The sequence below is a fragment of the Eulemur rufifrons genome, chromosome 15 (assembly GCF_041146395.1).
Source record: "Eulemur rufifrons isolate Redbay chromosome 15, OSU_ERuf_1, whole genome shotgun sequence".
In the NCBI taxonomy this organism is placed as follows: domain Eukaryota; kingdom Metazoa; phylum Chordata; class Mammalia; order Primates; family Lemuridae; genus Eulemur; species Eulemur rufifrons.
The window spans coordinates 46,180,319-46,201,498 of record NC_090997.1 but is presented as its reverse complement, the minus strand read 5'-3'; positions in this window follow the sequence as shown (position 1 = coordinate 46,201,498).

Below are 21,180 nucleotides of genomic sequence, written 5' to 3'. Positions count from 1 at the left end.
TGGCCATTTGTGTGTCTTTTGAGAAATGTCTGTTCAGATCCTTTGCCTATTTTTAATCAGCTTATTTGATTTTCTTCCTATTGAGTTGTTGGAGCTCCTTATATATTCTAGTTATTAATCCCTTGTCAGATGAGTAGTTTGCAAATATTTTCTGCCATTCTGTGAGTTGTCCCTTCACTATGTTATTTCCTTTGCTGTGCAGAAGATTTTAGCTTGATGTGATCCCATTTGTTCAATTTTGCTTCGGTTGCCTGTGCTTTGTGGGTATCACTCAAGAAATCCTTGCCCAGACCAATGTCCTGAAGCATTTCCCCAGTGTTTTCTTTAGTAGTTTCATGTCTCAGATTTAAGTCTTTAATCCATTTTATTTGATTTTTGTATATGGCAAGAGACAAGGATCTAGTTTCATTCTTCTGCATATGAATATCCAATCTTCAGCTGTTCAGCTGGGCCCTTTTGCAGCTACTGTGTTTGCTCCATTTTCATCTTTAGGCCAGACTGGATGCATTAAATTCAAATCCAGACCACAATGGTTATTATAGATTTTACTGAATGCTTTGAAGGAAGATTAGGGAGTGTGTCACATCCTACCTTGGGCTGTAAAATTTCCTTAAAATGCTTTAAACATTTCTCTTTTCCCCCAAAGTCACCCTCTGGCAACTGCCGCATCTCTTTTCCTGCACATCCGTCTTCTCCACTGTCACTCCAGCTGGCTCTTTGACCTTAATTACTCCCTAAAGGTCCTATCTCCAAATACACTCACCCTGGCGGTTAAGGCTTCAACCTCTGCAATCTAGGGGGACACAGTTCAGCTCACATCTACCAACACTAGCAGTCCAGTTACATATCAGCAAAGCAGAGGATTTGTTTAGAATAAAGACCTCATTATAGGCTATAATATTAAGTATTTAAGAAAAGAGACATCTGTGGTACACACATGTACAGAATTATATAACTTCTTAATAAAGGCTTTCCAAGTATTTCCCTTGAGAAATTGAAAATTCTAAATATACATTCAGACTAACATTAGGAATTGAAAATGTTCATTTCCTCTCAAGAGATCATTCCTTGAAATTTGACATCTTTTTCTTCGTGATAAATGTGAATCAGTTTAAAATATTTCTCAAAAGCTGCATTTTATACTCTAATTTGTTCTAATAAATTTTTAATGTCAATTAACAAAAATTTCATCATTACTATTATTATGAGCTACTTGGTTTTACTAAAACTAGCTTTCTTTGTTATAAATTAATTTGGCTTAGGAGAAAAGTTTGTTTAAGCTGAATTATGACAGAGATACGTAATTCAATATTTTTATTTTTATTCAGACAAATGTGATAGCTGGCCAATTTTTTAAAAATCTAGAATGTCATTTTTATTATTATTTCAAAAAAGCAAATACTTTCTTCACTAATTCATACCAAATGCCAGCAATTGATGTTCTCATTTTTTTTTCCTTATCTAAAATTAGCTTATAATTTTTACCCAAGTGGTGTTGTTGCCAAGCAGTCAGTTTCTTTCTTCAGGAACACCTGATCATGCAGAGGTCTGCAACCCTGAGGACATATAATATGGATCTATCATGTTACTTTGAAAGCTCGAAAGCCCAGATTTGACTATAACATTCAATATGAGAGTTTAGCACAGGACAAAGTTAATTGTGGAACAGTATATATTATTGAATGGATGTGAACCAAAATTATATTCAAAGTGGGAATAAAAGGCCTAAAGTCAAAGTTATTACACAGAAATGTCCAATGGTTTCTATTCACCATTAGAAGAGACAGACCCTATGCCACATATGTTAATATTAGAGTACTAGAGAAACTAGCAAAAGAAACTAACAATGCAATGTGTATGAAGGAAAAAGAGAAAAGAAGAGGAGAAATAAGGAAACAGTTTGCAGCTGTGAAATTTTTACATTGCTGTAGTCTGGTCTAAATGTTTTTATTTTAAAAATTAAGTTGCAATAAACATAATAAAATAAAAAATTATAGTATGCATGGGATATTTGCCCAGGGATATTTGCCCATGGGATATAATATGCCCAGGGATTATACATTGAAGGTTTAGTTTAAAAGAACAAGCTAAGCTAAATAAAGAAATAAATAGGCCAAAATTGCTAATTCATTACTATCCTATTTGTCTGCTTTCAATTAATGGCTACGTAAGTTTTATGAAGGATTGCATTAAACCTGAGCTTCTACATTGCACAATAGGGTTATCCATTATAGCTGTTAGACTGAAGAACTTGATCTTCAAATACCTAAGGCTATGAGATAAACAAATTCCATACACTTGAACCTAGATTCCAATTTCAAACTCTAAAATTCTTTCTAAATTCATATCCATAAATGCCTATATCAAAAAGACAGAAAACATGCAAATAGACAACCTAACGAATAGACTCAAAGAGCTGGAGAAAGAAGAACAGAACGATCCCAAACCCAGCAGAAGCGAGAAATTACTAAGATCAAATCAGAACTAAATGAAAAGGACAACAAAGAAACTATAAGGGAAATTAATAAAACAAAAAGTTGGTTCTTTGAAAAGATAAACAAAATAGACACACCTCTGGCTAGACTAACCAAGAGCACAAAAGTAAAATCTCTAATAACCTCCATTAGGAACATGAAAGGAGAAATCACAACCGATGCTACAGAGATACAAGATATCATCTATGAATTCTACAAAAATCTTTATGCACACAAACTGGAGAACGTGGAGGAAATGGACAAATTTTTAGAAACACATAGTCTTCACAGGCTCAACCAGGAAGAAATAGAGTACCTGAACAGACCAATATCAAGAACTGAAATCGAAACAGCAATAAAAAACCTTCCCAAAAAGAAAAGCCCTGGTCCAGATGGGTTCACACCTGAATTTTACCATACATACAAAGAAGAACTGGTGCCCATCCTACATAAACTATTCTCCAATATTGAGAAGCATGGAGTTCTCCCCAACACGTTCTACCAAGCCAATATAACATTAATACCAAAACCTGGAAAGGACACAACAAAAATAGAGAACTACAGACCAATTTCCCTCATGAATATAGATGCAAAAATTTTCAATAAAATACTAGCAAATCGAATCCAAGTACTTATCAAAAAAGTAATCCACCACGACCAAGTGGGCTTCATCCCAGAGATGCAGGGGTGGTTCAACATACGTAAATCTATAAATGTAATTCACCACATAAATAGAAGCAAAAACAAAAACCATATGATACTCTCATTAGATGCAGAAAAAGCATTTGACAAAATTCAACACCCTTTTATGATAAAAACGCTTAACAAAATAGGCATTGATGGAACCTACCTAAAAATGATACAAGCCATATATGACAAACCCACAGCCAACATCATACTGAATGGGGAAAAACTGAAAGCACTCCCACTTAGAACTGGAACCAGACAGGGCTGCCCATTGTCTCCATTACTTTTCAACATAGTATTGGAAGTCCTTGCGAGAGCTATCAGGCAAGAGAGCAGAATCAAGGGAGTCCAAATAGGGAAGGAAGAGATCAAACTCTCACTTTTTGCTGATGATATGATGTTATATCTGGAAAACCCCCAGGATTCAACCAAGAGACTCCTAGAATTGATTAACGAATACAGCAAAGTCTCAGGCTACAAAATTAATATACACAAATCAGAGGGATTTATATATGCCAATAACAGTCAATCGGAAAACCAAATTAAAGACTCAATACCCTTCAAAATAGCAACAAAGAAAATAAAATATCTAGGTATATATCTAACTAAAGAGGTAAAGGACCTCTATAAGGAAAACTATGAAACATTGAGAAAAGAAATAGCAGAACTTGCAAATAGATGGAAAAATATACCATGCTCGTGGATCGGAAGAATCAACATTGTTAAAATGTCTATACTACCCAAAGTGATCCACAGATTCAATGCAATCCCTATTAAATTACCAACATCATTCTTTACAGACATAGAGAAAATAATTATACACTTTGTATGGAATCAAAGAAGACCCCGTATAGCAAAAGCAATTTTAAGCAACAAAAACAAAATGGGAGGTATTAATTTGCCAGACCTCAAACTATACTACAAGGCCGTGGTTCTTAAAACAGCCTGGTATTGACACAAGTGCAGGGACACAGACCAGTGGAACACAACAGAAAATCCAAATATAGAACCATCCTCATATAGTCACCTAATTTTTGACAAAGCGGGAAAGAATATACTCTGGGGACAAGAAACCCTATTCAACAAATGGTGCTGGGAGAATTGGTTAGCCACTTGTAGAAGACTGAAACAGGACCCACAGCTTTCACCTCTCACAAAAATCAAATCACGGTGGATAACAGACTTAAACCTTAGGCGTGATACAATCAGAATTCTAGAAGAAAATGTAGGAAAGACTCTTACAGACATTGGCCTAGGCAAAGAATTTATGAAGAAGACCCCCAAGGCCATCACAGCAGCAACAAAAATAAATGAATGGGACATGATTAAATTAAAAAGCTTCTGCACAGCCAAAGAAACAGTCCAGAGAATAAATAGACCACCTACAGAATGGGAAAAAAATTTTGCATACTACACATCAGATAAAGGACTGATAACAAGAATCTATTTAGAACTCAGGAAAATCAGCAAGAAAAAATCAAGCAACCCTATCAAAAAGTGGGCAAAGGACATGAATAGAAATTTTTCAAAAGAAGATATAAAAATGGCTAACAAACATATGAAAAAGTGTTCAACATCTCTAATCATCAGGGAAATGCAAATCAAAACCACAATGAGATATCACTTAACCCCAGTGAGAATGGCCTTTATCAAAAAAACCCAAAACAACACATGTTGGCGTGGGTGTGGAGAGACAGGAACACTAATACACTGCTGGTGGGACTGCAAACTAGTGCAACCCCTGTGGAAAGCATTATGGAGGTATCTTAAACAGATTCAAGTAGACCTGCCATTTGACCCAGCAATCCCATTACTGGGCATATACCCAAAGGAAAAAAGGTCATTCTTTAACAAAGACACATGTACCCGAATGTTTATAGCAGCACAATTCACAATAGCAAAGATGTGGAAGCAACCCAAATGCCCATCAATACATGATTGGATTAGTAAACTGTGGTATATGTATACCATGGAATATTACTCAGCTATAAGGAATGATGAAGATACGATATCTCTATGGTTCTCCTGGAGAGAATTGGAACCCATTATATTAAGTGAAGTATCCCAAGAATGGAAAAACAAGCATCACATGTACTCACCAGAAAATTGGTTCCCCTGATCATCACCTAAATACACATCTGGGAACGAAACCAATTGGACGTCAGACTGAGGTGGGGGGTGGGGGAGGGGATGGGGGTATGCCTACACAATGAGTGCATTGCGCACCGTTTGGGGAGTGGTAACACTTGAAGGTGCTGACTCGGGGAAGGGGGGGTGGGGAAAAAAATATGAAACTATTGTTTTTAACTTGCACTGTTCACTTAATAATTTATCATGAATATTTCCCATATTATTTCATATCATTGTACAAGAAATAATGTATACATTATGAGGACATACTGTATCTAACAAGATATACTGTTAGACTCTTTGATTCTGTAAAATTAAATTGAAAAAAAAAAATTAAAAAAAATAAAATTCTTTCTATAAAGTGCTTATGTCCCTTTTTGACTTTTGTGTACTAATATTTCCACTATCTTCACTGTATATTTTTTAATTAATGTGGAAACTTGTTAAGTGCTTGTTAGTTAACTTTGGTTGAGTTGGTGTCCAAAATAGCGATTATTATTAGTAAAGCTTCGATAAAATCAAGACCCATGTATGCAAGTAAATGATACCACTTTATAGAGAATCACCTTAACCAACCCATGATTCTGACAGGGCAGCAAGCCTGCGGAAGTTGAAAAATCTTAAAAGCCAACAAGAACAATTTGGAGGAAACATCTTATGGAAAATATCAACACCTCTGTAAGGTGAAGATACTGTAGTAATGGCTTCCACCCTTAGCCTCTAGTACTCATGCCAGAGAGATTGTCCAGCATCTGTTGTTGGACTGTCACTTTTTTTTTTTTTTGGTAACTTTACAATGAAGTGTGGAACTGATCAAAAAGAGAAAACTTTTCTGAGGAAATTTATAAGATTAAGTAATAAGTGTATAAAATATGGAACTTTTCCAAATATAAAAGTATATATAATATATCTGCTTAGAAATTTTATAAAAGATTAAAGTATCATGAGGATACATATTTGGAAATATTAATACATTGTATATTAATACATTAGGAATAAATTGCAATGACTTATCAGAGTTAGGGCCAGGCGAGGTGGCTCATGCCTATAATCCTGGCACTCCGGGAGGCCTAGGCGAGAGGATTGCTTAAGGTCAGGAGTTTGAAACCAGCCTGAGCAAGAGCAAGACCCATCTCTACTAAAAATAGAAAAAATTAGCCGGGCATGGTGGCACATGCCTGTAGTCCCAGCTACTCAGGAGGCTGAGGCAGGAGGAGCCCTTAAGCCCAGGAGTTTGAGGTTGCAGTGAGCTAGGCTGATGCCACAGCATTCTAGCATGGGCAACAGAGCAAGACTGTGTCTCAAAAAATAATAGTAATCATAATAATAATTAAGAATTATCAGAGTTTGGTAAGGATGTGTCTTGGTCAGCATGATACTGGGAAACACAGGTCTGACAAAGAGGATAAGACCTTCCAGCTTGACATTGCAGTCGCCAAAAGCATTTGGGGATCCAACTAATGGTAAATTGAGGCGGGCATACATACACTTGGTTTGGGCTTAGTGGAACATAATTATGTGTGTTGCAGTCACTTCTGTGTAGAGGTAAGTATTGCTAGCTGTCCAGGTGTAGAAATGGCTTCCATCAATATACCTACTGCCTACTGTGGAAACTTTTTTTTTTTTTTTTTTGAGACAGAGTCTCACTCTCCTGCCTGAGCTACAGTGCCGTGGCATCAGCCTAGCTCACAGCAACCTCAAACTCCTGGGCTCAAGCAATCCTCCTGCCTCAGCCTCCCAGGTAGCTGGGACCACAGGCATGCGCCACTATGCCCGGCTAATTTTTTCCATTTTTAGTTGTTTTTTGGCTAATTTCTTTCTATTTATTTTTCTTTTTTTTTTTTTCTTTCTTTTTTTTTTTTTGAGACAGAGTCTCACTCTGTTGCCCAGGCTAGAGTGAGTGCCGTGGCGTCAGCCTAGCTCACAGCAACCTCAAACTCCTGGGCTCAGGCGATCCTCCTGTCTCAGCCTCTGGAGTAGCTGGGACTACAGGCGTGCACCACCATGCCCGGCTAATTTTTTCTATATATATTTTTTAGCTGTCCATATAATTTCTTTCTATTTTTAGTAGAGATGGGGTCTCGCTCTTGCTCAGGCTGGTCTCGAACTCCTGAGTTCAAACGATCCGCCCACCTCGGCCTCCCAGAGTGCTAGGATTACAGGCGTGAGCCACCGCGCCCGGCCTAATTTCTTTCTATTTTTTAGTAGAAACAGGGTCTCGCTCTTGCTCAGGCTGGTCTTGAAATCCTCAGCTCAAACGATCCGCCTGCCTTGGCCTCCCAGAGTGCTAGGATTATAGGCGTGAGCCACCACGCCCAGCCTAGTGGAAACTTTTTTGAGGCAGAGTCTCATTCTGTAGCCTGGGCTAGAGTGCAGTGGCATCAGCCTAGCTCACAACAAACTCAAACTCCTGGGCTCAAGTGATCCTCTTGCCTCAGTCTCTGGAGTAGCTGGGTCTACAGGCATGCACCACCACACCTGGCTAATTTTTACTATTTTTAGTAGAAATGGGGTCTCACTCTTGCTCAGGCTGGTCTCCAACTCTTGAGCTCAAGCGATCCTCCTGCCTTGGCCTCCCAGAGTGCTAGGATTACAGATGTGAGCCACCGCGCCCGGCTCGTTCTATGGAAACTTACCTGGCATCCTGACAGGTCAAAGTGCAGAAATAGAGCTCATGTTGCAATGTGACCTTGTCCTACAACGGGCAACACTGTAAGTATGTGGGTTAGGAAGGAGAAAGAAGGTTTGAAATGAATGGAGGTAAAAGTTAATCTATTGGAAATTCTTCCAATCACCAGCTGTGTAAAATTGTTAAGGAGTCTGTTTTCATCTTCCTAGTCAAAATGGAAGTTCTAGCCTGTCAAGAATATACTCAATAATGCAATGTTCACAATTATAACTGTTTCATAGTTTCCCCCTCTCTTTTAATGTGAATGACTCACAATAGAATTTATCAGAATCACTATTTGTAGGATACAAACTTAGCAGTATTACATGCAATCTGTCTGTGAAGTCATGTTACATTATGCATTGCAAAGTACTGTATTCTGTATTGCGTCTTAGCCTATCTGATGCATCTGATCTCGCTGAAGTCTGATAACATGCTACTCACAAGAAGAACATTTAAATGTATCAATAAAGATGACATAAAACTCATTATATACCACTGGGACAAGACATTGAGGGCAAACTGGTTAATGACTGTGGCCAATTCAGAGAGAATTTAAGATTCATCACTGTCTAAGAAAACTTGAATTGCCTTTAAATCTTACAGCTCATATATGAAAAAATTTGACATAAGTTTTATCAAATTTGACAATAATTCTAAAAATATACATGGAATTACTATTAATGAATTATGAAATTAAAAGAAACTTTTCTATTTACATACAGTGAATGATGGAGGAAAAAAATAAGAAATGAAAAAGAAAGAAAAATTTCAAATATAAAAATAAAAAGTAAGAAAAAAGCTTTTCTAAACTATCAATAAAAATCAATTTCAATCAATCATGCAAGATTCAATTATCTTTCTATGCTGCCTTTAGAAAACTATGTTACAAAACATTTTCATTATCATATGAAGAGGCCATCAAAGATTATGTAGTCAGAAAATAGGAGAAATGGTATATTTTTTTTCTGGGTTTTTTTTTTTTTTTTTTTTTTTTTTTTTTTTGAGACAGAGTCTCACTCTGTTGCCCAGGCTAGAGTGAGTGCCATGGCGTCAGCCTAGCTCACAGCAACCTCAAACTCCTGAGCTCAAGCGATCCTCCTGTCTCAGCCTCCCGAGTAGCTGGGACTACAGGCATGCACCACCATGCCCGGCTAATTTTTTCTATATATATTTTTAGCTGTCCATATAATTTCTTTGTATTTTTAGTAGAGGTGGGGTCTCGCTCTTGCTCAGGCTGGTCTCGAACTCCTGAGCTCAAACGATCCGCCCACCTCGGCCTCCCAGAGTGCTAGGATTACAGGCGTGAGCCACCGCGCCCGGCCTTTTTCTGGGTTTTATAACATTTACAATATTTGTCAATTTTTTAAAATTTAAAATTACTATTTCCTCTTCTTTACTTTTGTACCTATAGCAATAGCTGTGGTTCTCCGGCCCTGATTCCCTTTAGAAAGCCAGTGCACCCATCTCCTAGCTGCTGCAGGTGTTGACTACCAAGGACCCACACCTGTACCCTTCTTCAGCCAGCTGATTTCCTAGGCCTAGGGGAGCCACCTTGCCTGAAGATGCTTGGGAGGTCAGACCACCCCAATAGCTGATCCATGCTGACACCTAAAAGCTCTTGCCTCATGGCAAGGTAATTCATACTCCAGAGCTCCCCTAGGAAATCAGGCTGAGGCTAGGTATCTTCTAAAGCCACACCTTTGCCTAGCTTCTCCTACCCTATCCTGTATCCTTCACTTCCCTACAATTTCCTGAGTACCTTCTATAAATCACTTGCATAAGAATCCCCATCTCAGGCCCTGCTTCAAGAGAACCCCACCTAGAAAGAGTATTTAATTTTGCATTTGTAATTTTGTATTTTTTTTTTTAGAAACAAGTTTGAGGCTAGTCTCAAACTCCTGGGCTCAAGTGATCCTCCCACCTTAGCCTCCGGAGCTGCTGGCTGCTGGGATTACAGGCCTGAGCCAATACACCCGACTATAATTTTGTACTCTTTCTTATATAAGTTCCCCTCTGTTGTAGAAGCTTCAAGCCCTCCAAATTCTGGATCTATTTTTGGTCCTACCTATTGGTATCACTGCACAGAGGAAACTCTGAGATGGAAGATGAGAAACTATCCTTTAAGTGGTTTGAGGAACAGGCTTGAGTTGCTAACTATTTTGGCAACTACTATGATTATCATATATGTCTTTTGTCACCGCTGAAGAGGTAGGATGAAAAAGATGAATTAGCTAAAATTGGATTTAGAAGCATTTACTCTAAAACTCAAAATATCATGTAACTTAGTAAGATAGAATTTTATTTCCCTCTCATATAAAAGATATCTGGTGTTAGCCCAGGGCAACTCTGCTGCCATCAGAGACCAAATGGCCACACTTCTGCTCTGCTATACTTAGTTTAATGTATAGCAGGCTTCCTTCCTCCAGGTTTCCTCATGAGTCCATGACAACTACTGGCATTCCAGCTATCATGTCCACATTCCAGGCACTAGGAGAAAGGAAGAAGAGAAGGACAAAGGTGCACCCCTCAGCTGAATAAAGTCCCTTTAAGGGGCCATTCCAGATATTTCTTGTATCATTTCCCTTTTCATGTTTTTTGGCCAGAACATGGTCATGTTGACATGCCTACATGCAAGGGAGGCTGAAAAATGTAGTCTTTTCAGGTGGATAGCTTTGCTGCTAAAATACATCTAGGAGGATGGCAAACAGGTAGTCGAGTGGAGACTTGTTTACAAGGCAGAGAAAGCTGGAATTTAAGCACCAGCAGACAGAAAAGCCACAAAGCAAGACAAGAGCCCCTGCAGAAGGCACCTGTCACTTTGAATGCAGAGGCATGGATTAAAAACAGTATTAGGCCGGGCGCGGTGGCTCACGCCTGTAATCCTAGCACTCTGGGAGGCCGAGGTGGGCGGATCGTTTGAGCTCAGGAGTTCAAGACCAGCCTGAGCAAGAGCGAGACCCCATCTCTACTAAAAATAGAAAGAAATTATATGGACAGCTAAAAATATATTATAGAAAAAAATTAGCCGGGCATGGTGGTGCATGCCTGTAGTCCCAGCTACTCGGGAGGCTGAGATAGGAGGATCCCTTGAGCTCAGGAGTTTGAGGTTGCTGTGAGCTAGGCTAACGCCACGGCACTCACTCTAGCCTGGGCAACAGAGTGAGACTCTGTCTCAAAAAATAAAAAAAATAAAATAAATAAAAACAGTATTAGTTGAAAGTCCCCATAAAGAGCAGCTAGATCTCCAGATGCCATACCTGATGTTTTGAAGCTAGACACCTAAGCCTCTCCTATCTGCAAAGAAGAAGGCAGGTATCTCACTGGGAAAAGACTGAAACAAAACTCTAGACTTTGGGACATTTCAGGAGAATAAGGCAAAATTTAAAATAGGGAGGTTAAGTTAAATTCTACATATTGGATCATAAGAACCATAGCCCCTTACCCCCACTCAACTCCTACCTACAAATAGTAGCAGCCAGGCTTACACTGTCCACAGGAGGATAGAGGATAACTTTCTCCTAAAAAACAAACAGCCAACAATGAAACCACTCAAACAAAAAAACTGGCCCAAGAGAAAAAAACCCTATAGATGCTAATATTTGGGGTCTAACAAAGTAACAGCCAGGTCTACAGTAAACTGTACAGTGAAACCTCCACTTAACACATTCTGGCCAAGCTTCCAATACGTTTTGTGGTGTTTGTCTCCTAAATAAGAATGGAGAGCCAAGAATCACCAGACATTTTTGAGGTCAACCTCAAAATGCCAGATCAACCCTACTGCCAGTGTAAGGTCTGTGCGCAGGAGTCCCAGAGATGCCAATAACAGACACTTGTTCTAGTTGTGAAGCTCTCAGTTCAAGAAAGCATGTGTTGGCCTGAAAGGCCACAGGTGATAAAGGACTGTGCTCATGCCCAGTGTTTTGTGCTGGACTGTGCTCTGTGGTCATGATATTTGTTGTACAAGCCAAGGTTGATGGGGTGCACCTGGGTCTAACAAGATGGTCTCTGATACATATCAGGATTGGCTTAAGTGCAGAACTGCTCCAAGCTCTCAGCCCCTAAAATTACCCAGTGCAGCCGCTGGCTACTTCCCTGCTGAAAACTACTGCAAATTACTGGGCTGCTGCCACCACTGATTAAATTATTGAAAGACAACTATGACCAAAGATTCCAATCATTTCCTGGGTGATGTTAGAGAAACAATGGAATAAGGAAGGAGCAGCTCAATCAATCTCATTGATTTAATGTGACTGTAATTCAGGAATATATGGAAAGGGGCAGCATGGGAGGGGTCTAGAGAACGCAGGAACCAGAGGCAGCCACCCCCTGAAGCTGACGGCGTCCTCATGGCACGCACTCTCTCTGACAACAAGCACTAAAATTCAGAAGGATGTGACTAAACTTCATTTATTGATGGCAATGGCCACATTAACTACAATCCTTGTTGTAGAAGGCAAGAGAAAATTAGCCTAGGGGGCCCAGTTATATACAGTATGGCTGGCTGTACATTTCCAATGTATTTGCTTAGTTTCCCCTGAAATTAGACCCAGAGACATACTCTTAGGTGCAGGTGATTTATTTGAAAGATAATCCCAGAAAACAGGAATGTAGGGGGCAGGAGAATGATGCAAGCAAAGAGAAAACGCCAATAAAATCTGCGTTATTTAACTGATTACCACCACCTACAGCCAGGGCTTAATCCTGCTTGAGACCCTCTAAAGAACTCCATGGAATCCACTTAAAATTGTATGCTATTGATAAACTGCAACATGTAATTAAATAAAACACAATATTTATACTTATACAGAGAGAATAAACATCATTTAATTATAAAATTTATATAAAAATATTTATAAAACACTATCCTGAGAGCTAAAGTTCTACTGAATGTCATTTTAAGCACAAGTATGGTCTTCTAAGTGGCATCAGTTTTCAGAATGCTAACAAATGAGATTAAAATTCCTTTTGAAAAGAAATGATTTTAAAAGTCAGGTTTCTTGATGTTGGTTCCAATAGTTGATTCACTGAAGTTTGAATTAACTTCAAAGGAACTCATTTCTGTTTAGAATGTGATGGTGGAGGAAAAACTCCTGCTTATCAAGAGGGCTCCATAAGTGCTTCCCAAAAAAGGATGAGAAGGAAAAGGAGGTCTCCATAGGAACTGTTTCCTTGGATCCAGGGCAAAAATGAACCTCCAGTTGGAGAGAAGGTGGGTGAATGTGGCCTGACAGCATAGGAAGCTTCAATGGAGGGAGGCGAATGGCCCACCCTTTGGAGGGACAATAAGGGAGCTGTTGTTTAGAAAAGCTGCTGTGGGGTGGTGACTCCTAGGTCAGTGACAGCATTGTCCTTCCGCCATCATCTCTTCTTGTCTTCAGTGTCTGGATCGCTCTTCATTAGGTTCTTTTATTAGGAAAACTGTTTCCTCCTTCAGTTTCCATAGGTGTCCACCAGGCTCTGTACTTTTTTAAAAAAATTTATTTTTAATTATTATGGATATATAATAGTTGCATATATGTATGGGATACACGTGGTGTTTTGACACAGCCATACAATGTGAATTAATCAAATCAGGGTAGTTGTGGTATCCATCACCTCAGGCATTTAACATTTCTTTGTGTTAGGAACATTTCAATTCCACTCTTTTAGTTATTTTAAAGTCTACACTAACTTACTGTTGACTATAGTCACTTTGTTGTGCTATCAAATATTGTTCATTCTATCTAACTATCTAACTATATTTTTGCATCCATTAACCATCCCCACTTTATCCCTTCCCCCTCCCCCTCACTACTCTTCCCAGCCTCTGATAATTATTCTACTCTCTCTCTCTCTCCATGAGATCAATTGTTTTTAATATTTAGCTCCCACATATGAGTGAGAACATGTGAGATTTTATCTTTTTGTGCTTGGCTTATTTCACCTAACATAATGTTCTCCAGTTCCATCCATGTTGTTGCAAATGGCAGGATTTCAGTCTTTTTATGGCTATATAATATTCCAGTGTGGGCCAGGTGTAGTGGTTCATGCCTGTAATCCTAGCACTCTGGGAGGCTGACGCAGGAGGATTGCTTGAGCTCAGGAGTTGGAGACCAGCCTGAGTAAGAGCGAGATCCTCATCTCTACTAAAAATAGAAAAATTAGCAGGGTGTGGTGGCATGAGCCTATAGTCCCATCTACTCCGGAGACTGAGGCAGGAAGATCACTTGAGCCCTGGAGTTTGAGGTTGCTGTGAGCTAGGCTGACACCATGGCACTCTAGCCTGGGCAACAGAGCAAGATTCTGTCAAAAAAAAAAAAAAAAAAATCCCATTGTGTATATGTACCACAATTTCTTTATTCATCCATTGTTAGACACTTAGGTTGATTCCAAATCTTGGCTATTGTGAATCATACTGCAATAAACATGGGAATGTGGATATCTTTTCCATATATTGAATTTCTTTCTTTTGGATATATACCTAGCAGTGGAATTGCTGGGTCATATGGTAGTTCTATATTTAGTGTTTTGAGACACCTCCATACTGTTCTCCATAGAGGTTGCATTAATTTACATTCCCACCAACAGTGTATGAGCGTTCCCTTCTCCACATCCTCACCAGCATTCATCATTGTCTGTCTTTTTGATAAAAGCCATTTTAACTGGGGTGAGATGATATCTCATTGTAGTTTTCTTTTTTTTTGAGAGAGAGTCTCACTTTGTTGCCCGGGCTAGAGTGCCATGGTGTCAGCCCAGCTCACAGCAACCTCAAACTCCTGGGCTCAAGCAATCCTTCTGCCTCAGCCTCCCGAGTAGCTAGGACTACAGGCATGCGCCACCATGCCTGGCTAATTTTTTCTATATATTTGTAGTTGTCCAGCCAATTTCTTTCTATTTTCAGTACAGATAGGGTCTCGCTCTTGCTCCAACATTTTCAAGACCCAGTGTAATTTTAGGGACCATATAGGCAAAGTAACTTTTCTGAAAAAGTTAGCTTGATCCTTGCTAGTTACATTATTATCATACAAATGACCTTTTACATGACTTCCTATAGCTACAGCAGTAGAGATCAAATTCATAAGAGAATACAATTATAGAGATTCTCCAAGTGATTGTGTGGAATGATGTTTTATAAACCAAAGTACAGAAGCAATAGAAAAATGTTTACTATGCATTCTGTACAAATCTCCACATCACTCTTTCTTCAATTCTCATGGTACGTTTTAAGAAAGGGTAGACCAGGCTGGGCGCGGTGGCTCACGCCTGTAATCCTAGCACTCTGGGAGGCCGAGGCGGGTGGATTGTTTGAGCTCAGGAGTTCGAGACCAGCCTGAGCAAGAGCAAGACCCTGTCTCTACTAAAAATAGAAAGAAATTATAAGGACAACTAAAAATATACAGAAAAAATTAGACAGGCATGGTGGTGCATGCCTGTAGTCCCAGCTACTTGGGAGGCTGAGGCAGGAGGATTGCTTGAGCCCAGGAGTTGGAGGTTGCTGTGAGCTAGGCTGAGGCCAGGGCACTCTAGCCCAGGCAACAGAGTGAGACTCTGTCTCAAAAAAAAAAAAAAAAAAAAAAAGAAAGAAAGGGTAGATGAGGGCAGGCCCTCATCAGAGGAGAGCTAGCACCATCTGTTGGAGAGTGAGTTTGTAACATAAGATGATGTTCACTCTTTGGTGACTTCATTATTCCTGATACTTTGTTTCTTCAAAGTACTTTTTATCACACAAATTTCAAGACACTCATACATGCCCCAGTACAATTTAATTTTCAATCAGATCTAGTTCTCCAGTATGACCGTCAAAATCAAAACTATTTAATTGATCTGATTAAAATACACTTGTCTTTTCATAATTTAACTCCTTGATTATAGACCTGATAATTAGCCCATTTGGGTCCATTTAAGAAATGGAAGAAAAGCTATATTATACAGCCACATACACTATTATTAGGTTATTAAGTATGAAATATCTGATTTCCTTAAGTACTAAGTTTGACAGTTGATATCTCTGACATTTCACTTTGACACTTCTTGCTTTATTTTTATTTTGAAGGTACATCCTCATTCTTACAAATGCACAGTTTGGCTTGTGAGTATCTTTCAAAAAAATTTTTAGAATAATTTTTGTAAAATTTGTGTTGTTTTCGAATGTGAGTTCTGCCGTGGAACCAATGCAGTGCAGACAGCTTGAAATACCAACAAAGTGTTTGGGAAGGATGCTAATGAATGCACAGTATATTGATGGTTTCAGAAGTTCCATTCTGGTGATTTCAATCTTGAAAATAAGCCAAGTGGGTGACCTGAGACCAAGGTGGACAATGATGAGCTGAAAGCTGTAGTGGAAGCAAATCCATCTCAACCTACACGTGAGTTAGCAGCAAGGTTTGACATTACTATTCCAACGATATTGGACCATTTGAAATAAATCATCAAGGTAAAAAAGCTGGATAGATGGGTTCCTCATGAATTAAATGAGCATCAGCAGAGAAATCATCTCGAAGCTCACCTTTTTTCACTGTCACGACAAAGGTGAACTATTTCTACACTGTAGTGTTACGTGTGATGAAAAACAGATTCTTTTATTCTTTTTGACAATCCAAGCATCCAGCACAATGTTTGGATAAAGATGAAATTGAAATGCCAAAACACAATATTCATCAAAAAAAGCTAATGGTGTCTGTTTGGTGGTCCACCGCTGGTATTATACACTACAGCTTCAGGAAACCTAGTCAAGCTGTTATAGCTTCGGATGTCTACTGCAACCAATTAGACAAAATGTTGAGGATGCTTGTGATTAAGCAGCTGAGATTGGTCAATAGAGACAGGCCGATCCCGTTGCAAGACAACACTCAACCACAGGTTGCACAAACAACGCTGCTCAAACTACAGAGGCTGGACTTGGAAACTCTGTTATCCACTATATTCACCAGACCTTGCACCAACTGACTACCACTTCTTCCGGGCTTTGGACCACTTTTCAACAAGCTGTGGAAAACGGCTTTCGAAATTTCATTGCCACTTGCTTTCCAGGCTTCTTCACTGCTAGCATAAACAAGCTATCATTAAGGTGGCAAAATTGTGTTGATAGTTTAAGTGCATACTTTGATTAATTGTACTGTTTCTTGTTTGATTCAAAATCGGACATGTCATATTCAATGACCTAAATTTCTTTAGAATAACAAATACAGTATGTGTTGCTTGATATTGTAAATCAGTCTTGGCATCTCTTGACTATCCATGGTAATTAGAAAGAAATAGGAATAGCTTTGAATTTTTAACTTTACTAACAACCCAGAAATCATAATTTTCTTTTCTTTTTTTTTTTTTTTTGAGACAGAGTCTCGCTCTGTTGCCCGGGCTAGAGTGAGTGCCGTGGCGTCAGTCTAGCTCACAGCAACCTCAAACTCCTAGGCTTAAGCGATCCTACTGCCTCAGCCTCCCGAGTAGCTGGGACTACAGGCATGCGCCACCATGCCCGGCTAATTTTTTGTATATATATATATTTTAGTTGTCCATATAATTTCTTTCTATTTTTAGTAGAGACGGGGGTCTCGCTCTTGCTCAGGCTGGTCTCGAACTCCTGACCTCGAGCGATCCACCCGCCTCGGCCTCCCAGAGTGCTAGGATTACAGGCGTGAGCCACCGCGCCCGGCCCAGAAATCATAATTTTCTACATTCAAATTCTTCTCCCCAAAATTTATTGACAAAATTGAGAGGGTTTTGTTTCTCCTGCATCATTTAGAATAGATGTTTCTGAGTGACAAAAAGACTGTAAGAGACTTGGCTACCAAAAAAAAAAAAAAAAGTGTAAAAGACAGCTGGTTTAGGGTATGGGCACTTAGGTAGAGGGTAAGAGGGAAGTTCCTAAGTGCTTAGATTATAAATGACAATAAGGTGTCATATCAGCAATTTCCCCAAAGACAGGTCTCAGGAGTAAACATTCAAATTTTAGAAATAAATTCATATATGCCTCTATTTTAAACATAACATACACTACTGATTTTAAAGACTTGTCCCTTAAGATAAGTTCTAACACAACAAAAAAAGATTCTGAATTTTTCTTGCAATACTCTTTATTTATGGAAGTGTGTAAGATAAAATAATGATAGTATCTAAATGAGAAATGACACGATTTTCCTTAAATATTTTCAAATTGAAGTATATCTCTCTTAGGGGAAAAAAATTCAGAAGCATTATATCAACCATAATTTTTAAAATGTATTAAGTGGAAAAGAAGTAATACATTAAAGAACAATACATTAAACTCTGATGTAAAAGAGCAGCTATAGTTATTACACAATTGTCAGATTTGCCAGTGGTACACGCTTTGGGAATCTCCTGGCAATTTAGAAAGAACATTAACCCTTCCAAGCCCGTAGGGTACCATTTGGTGCCTTAAAACAATGATTCAGTAAAACAATACTTTTGCTAAACGGCACTTAACTAAGTTATGAATATGTTTGTGAGTCCAGGGACAAGTGGAGTATTTAGTCTTGACCTAAGCCTTTCCTCTACTTCTTTGAGTACACTAAATCACCAAAGGAAAGACTAAGTACAGCTTCATCAGTTTGTCATTTCAACTTGTTTAAGGGCCTGGTCAAGACACTGACCAAACCTAGTGTAACATTCTTTAGTTGTCTGTGCCTGACGATGTTCCCTCCTCAGGCCTTCCAACCAGAAAGCAGCTTACTTACACTTTTACACTTAGCTGCCTCAAATCATATCTGGAAATAGAAAGAATACATATATTTTTACATAATATAAATAATTATGGTTCCACACTTATTTTATAGCAATTCCATCTACCTTTAAAGTTTAAGTTTCTAACTGAATCTTCTTTCACAGTTGAACACCTTTTCCTTAGATACTTCCATCAGTAAGAACAGGAAAAAAACACTCTCCATTCACACTAAGTCTTTTCACATATTCCTACAAAAGCTTTTTTCAAACAGTAACAAGTTTTGTGGCGTTTTTTCCTATACTTATAAAAAGCATTTTAAAAATAATCTGACAGTACCAAAAGGTAAGAAAGAAGAAGAAAGTAAACATTACAGTATAATATCTCTACTTGGTCTATATGTACATGAGCATACAGATAAATGTATTTTTAACTAGGCTGGCTGTGGTAGCTCATGCCTGTAATCCTAGCACTCTGGGAGGCCAAGTTGGGATGATTTCTTGAGCTCAGGAGTTCGAGACCAGCCTGACCAAGAGTGAGACTCCATCTCTACTAAAAATAGAAAAAATTAGCTGAGCATGGTGGTGCATGTCTGTAGTCCCAGCTACTTGGAAGGTGAAGGCAGGAAGACTGCTTCAGCCCAGGAATTTGTGGTTGCAGTGAGCTATGATGATGCAACTGCACTCTAGCTAGGGTGACAGAGCGACACTCTGTCTCAAAAACAAATACATATATGACATATACATATTTCTTAACTAAAATGTTCATAATTTACATAGAGTCCAGTGAATTGTTTTTTTCTCCACGTAACAATATGTCAGGAAATGGGTAACTCTACCCTCCAGGTTAAGTTTCTTTTCTTTGCAAAGTCAGTGTAGTGAGTTAATGATGGTCCCCAAAAACATACACCTAAATGCTAACCCCTAATATATGTCTTAATCTGGAAAAGAGGTCTTTGCAGGTATAATTACATTAAGGATTTCAAGATGAGATCATTCTGGATTAACCATGTGGGCCTTAAATCCAATAACAAGTGTCCTTATAAGTGACAGAAGAGAAGACAGAGGTGGAGACTGGAGTTATGCAGCCACAGCCAAGGAGTGCTTGGGTCCACCAGAGACCGGAAAAAGCAAGGGAGGAGTCTCCCCTAGCATCTACAGAGGGGGTATGGCTTTATGGCTCTGCAGACACCTCCATTTCAGATTTCTGGCCTCCAGAACTAGAAGAGAAAAAATTTCTGTTGTTTTAAGCCACCAAATTTGTGTTAATTTGTTACCGTAGCCCTAGTGACATAGTTAGCACTGCAAAGTTTCCGATTATAAAGCCAGCCTGCTCTCCAGTCCCATTTTCCAATTCTTCTCCAGCTTTATACTCCTGTTTGCTTCCTTTCATTTCTTTTTTTTTTTTTTTTTTTTTTTTTTTGAGACAGAGTCTCACTCTGTTGCCCAGGCTAGAGTGAGTGCCGTGGCGTCAGCCTAGCTCACAGCAACCTCAAACTCCTGAGCTCAAGGGATCCTCCTGTCTCAGCCTCCCGAGTAGCTGGGACTACAGGCATGCACCACCATGCCCGGCTAATTTTTTCTATATATATTTTTAGCTGTCCATATAATTTCTTTCTATTTTTAGTAGAGATGGGGTCTCGCTCTTGCTCAGGCTGGTCTCGAACTCCTGAGCTCAAACGATCTGCCCACCTCGGCCTCCCAGAGTGCTAGGATTACAGGCGTGAGCCACCACGCCCGGCCCCTTTCATTTCTTATACTGCCTCAAGGCCTTTGCGCATGCCATTCTAGTGCACCAGCTGCTCTTCTCCATTCTTCAGCTAGGGCTTCAAGACTTCAAAAAAGTTAAATGACCCTCTAGCCCCGCTCACCACCCCCCTCAATAAGGTCTCTTCTCAGCGGCACATAGTTCTTTTCACAGCCCCTATCATTGTTTGTATCTTTACCAGTGAGATGATTAGATTCTGCTTCCCTGCCAAATTGTAACCTCCATAAGAATACACACCTCGCCTTCCCTCCCCACCATCCATTCCCAGTCTAGCCCTGTGTCTGCTGCGCCAGAGCAATTCCTTCTGAATGAACGAGCCGACACTGTTTCAGAAGCGCTGCAGACCCAGGAACCTCCACAGCCTTTCAGCAGGCTGTGGGCTAGGTAGGGTGATTATATGATTTACACCCCAAAGCAGACCACTTCTGAGAGTGAAAGGGTACGTTATTAATATGTGTGAGTTACCTGGTTATAGTCCCAGCCCTGGATAACAGGTTGTGTCGGCCACAGGAACAAAGGTGGAGGCAAGAGGATAACTAGAAAGTGACCGGCTACAACATTTTGGAGAAATGGGAGGAGGATAATTTAAATTTGCTTAATTGACATGGCATTTTAACTGCTTTCTTCTACATCATGTATTCATTTGTTCATTCCTTTGTTGTCTGCCCCCTCTCTAGAACGTAAACTCTGAGGGGAGGGACCTGGCCTGTTAGTTCCTTGCTGTATCCTGCACTAGAACAGTGCCTGGCGGTAGCAGACACTCAAACATCTGCACGAATGCCATCTGCACGTAA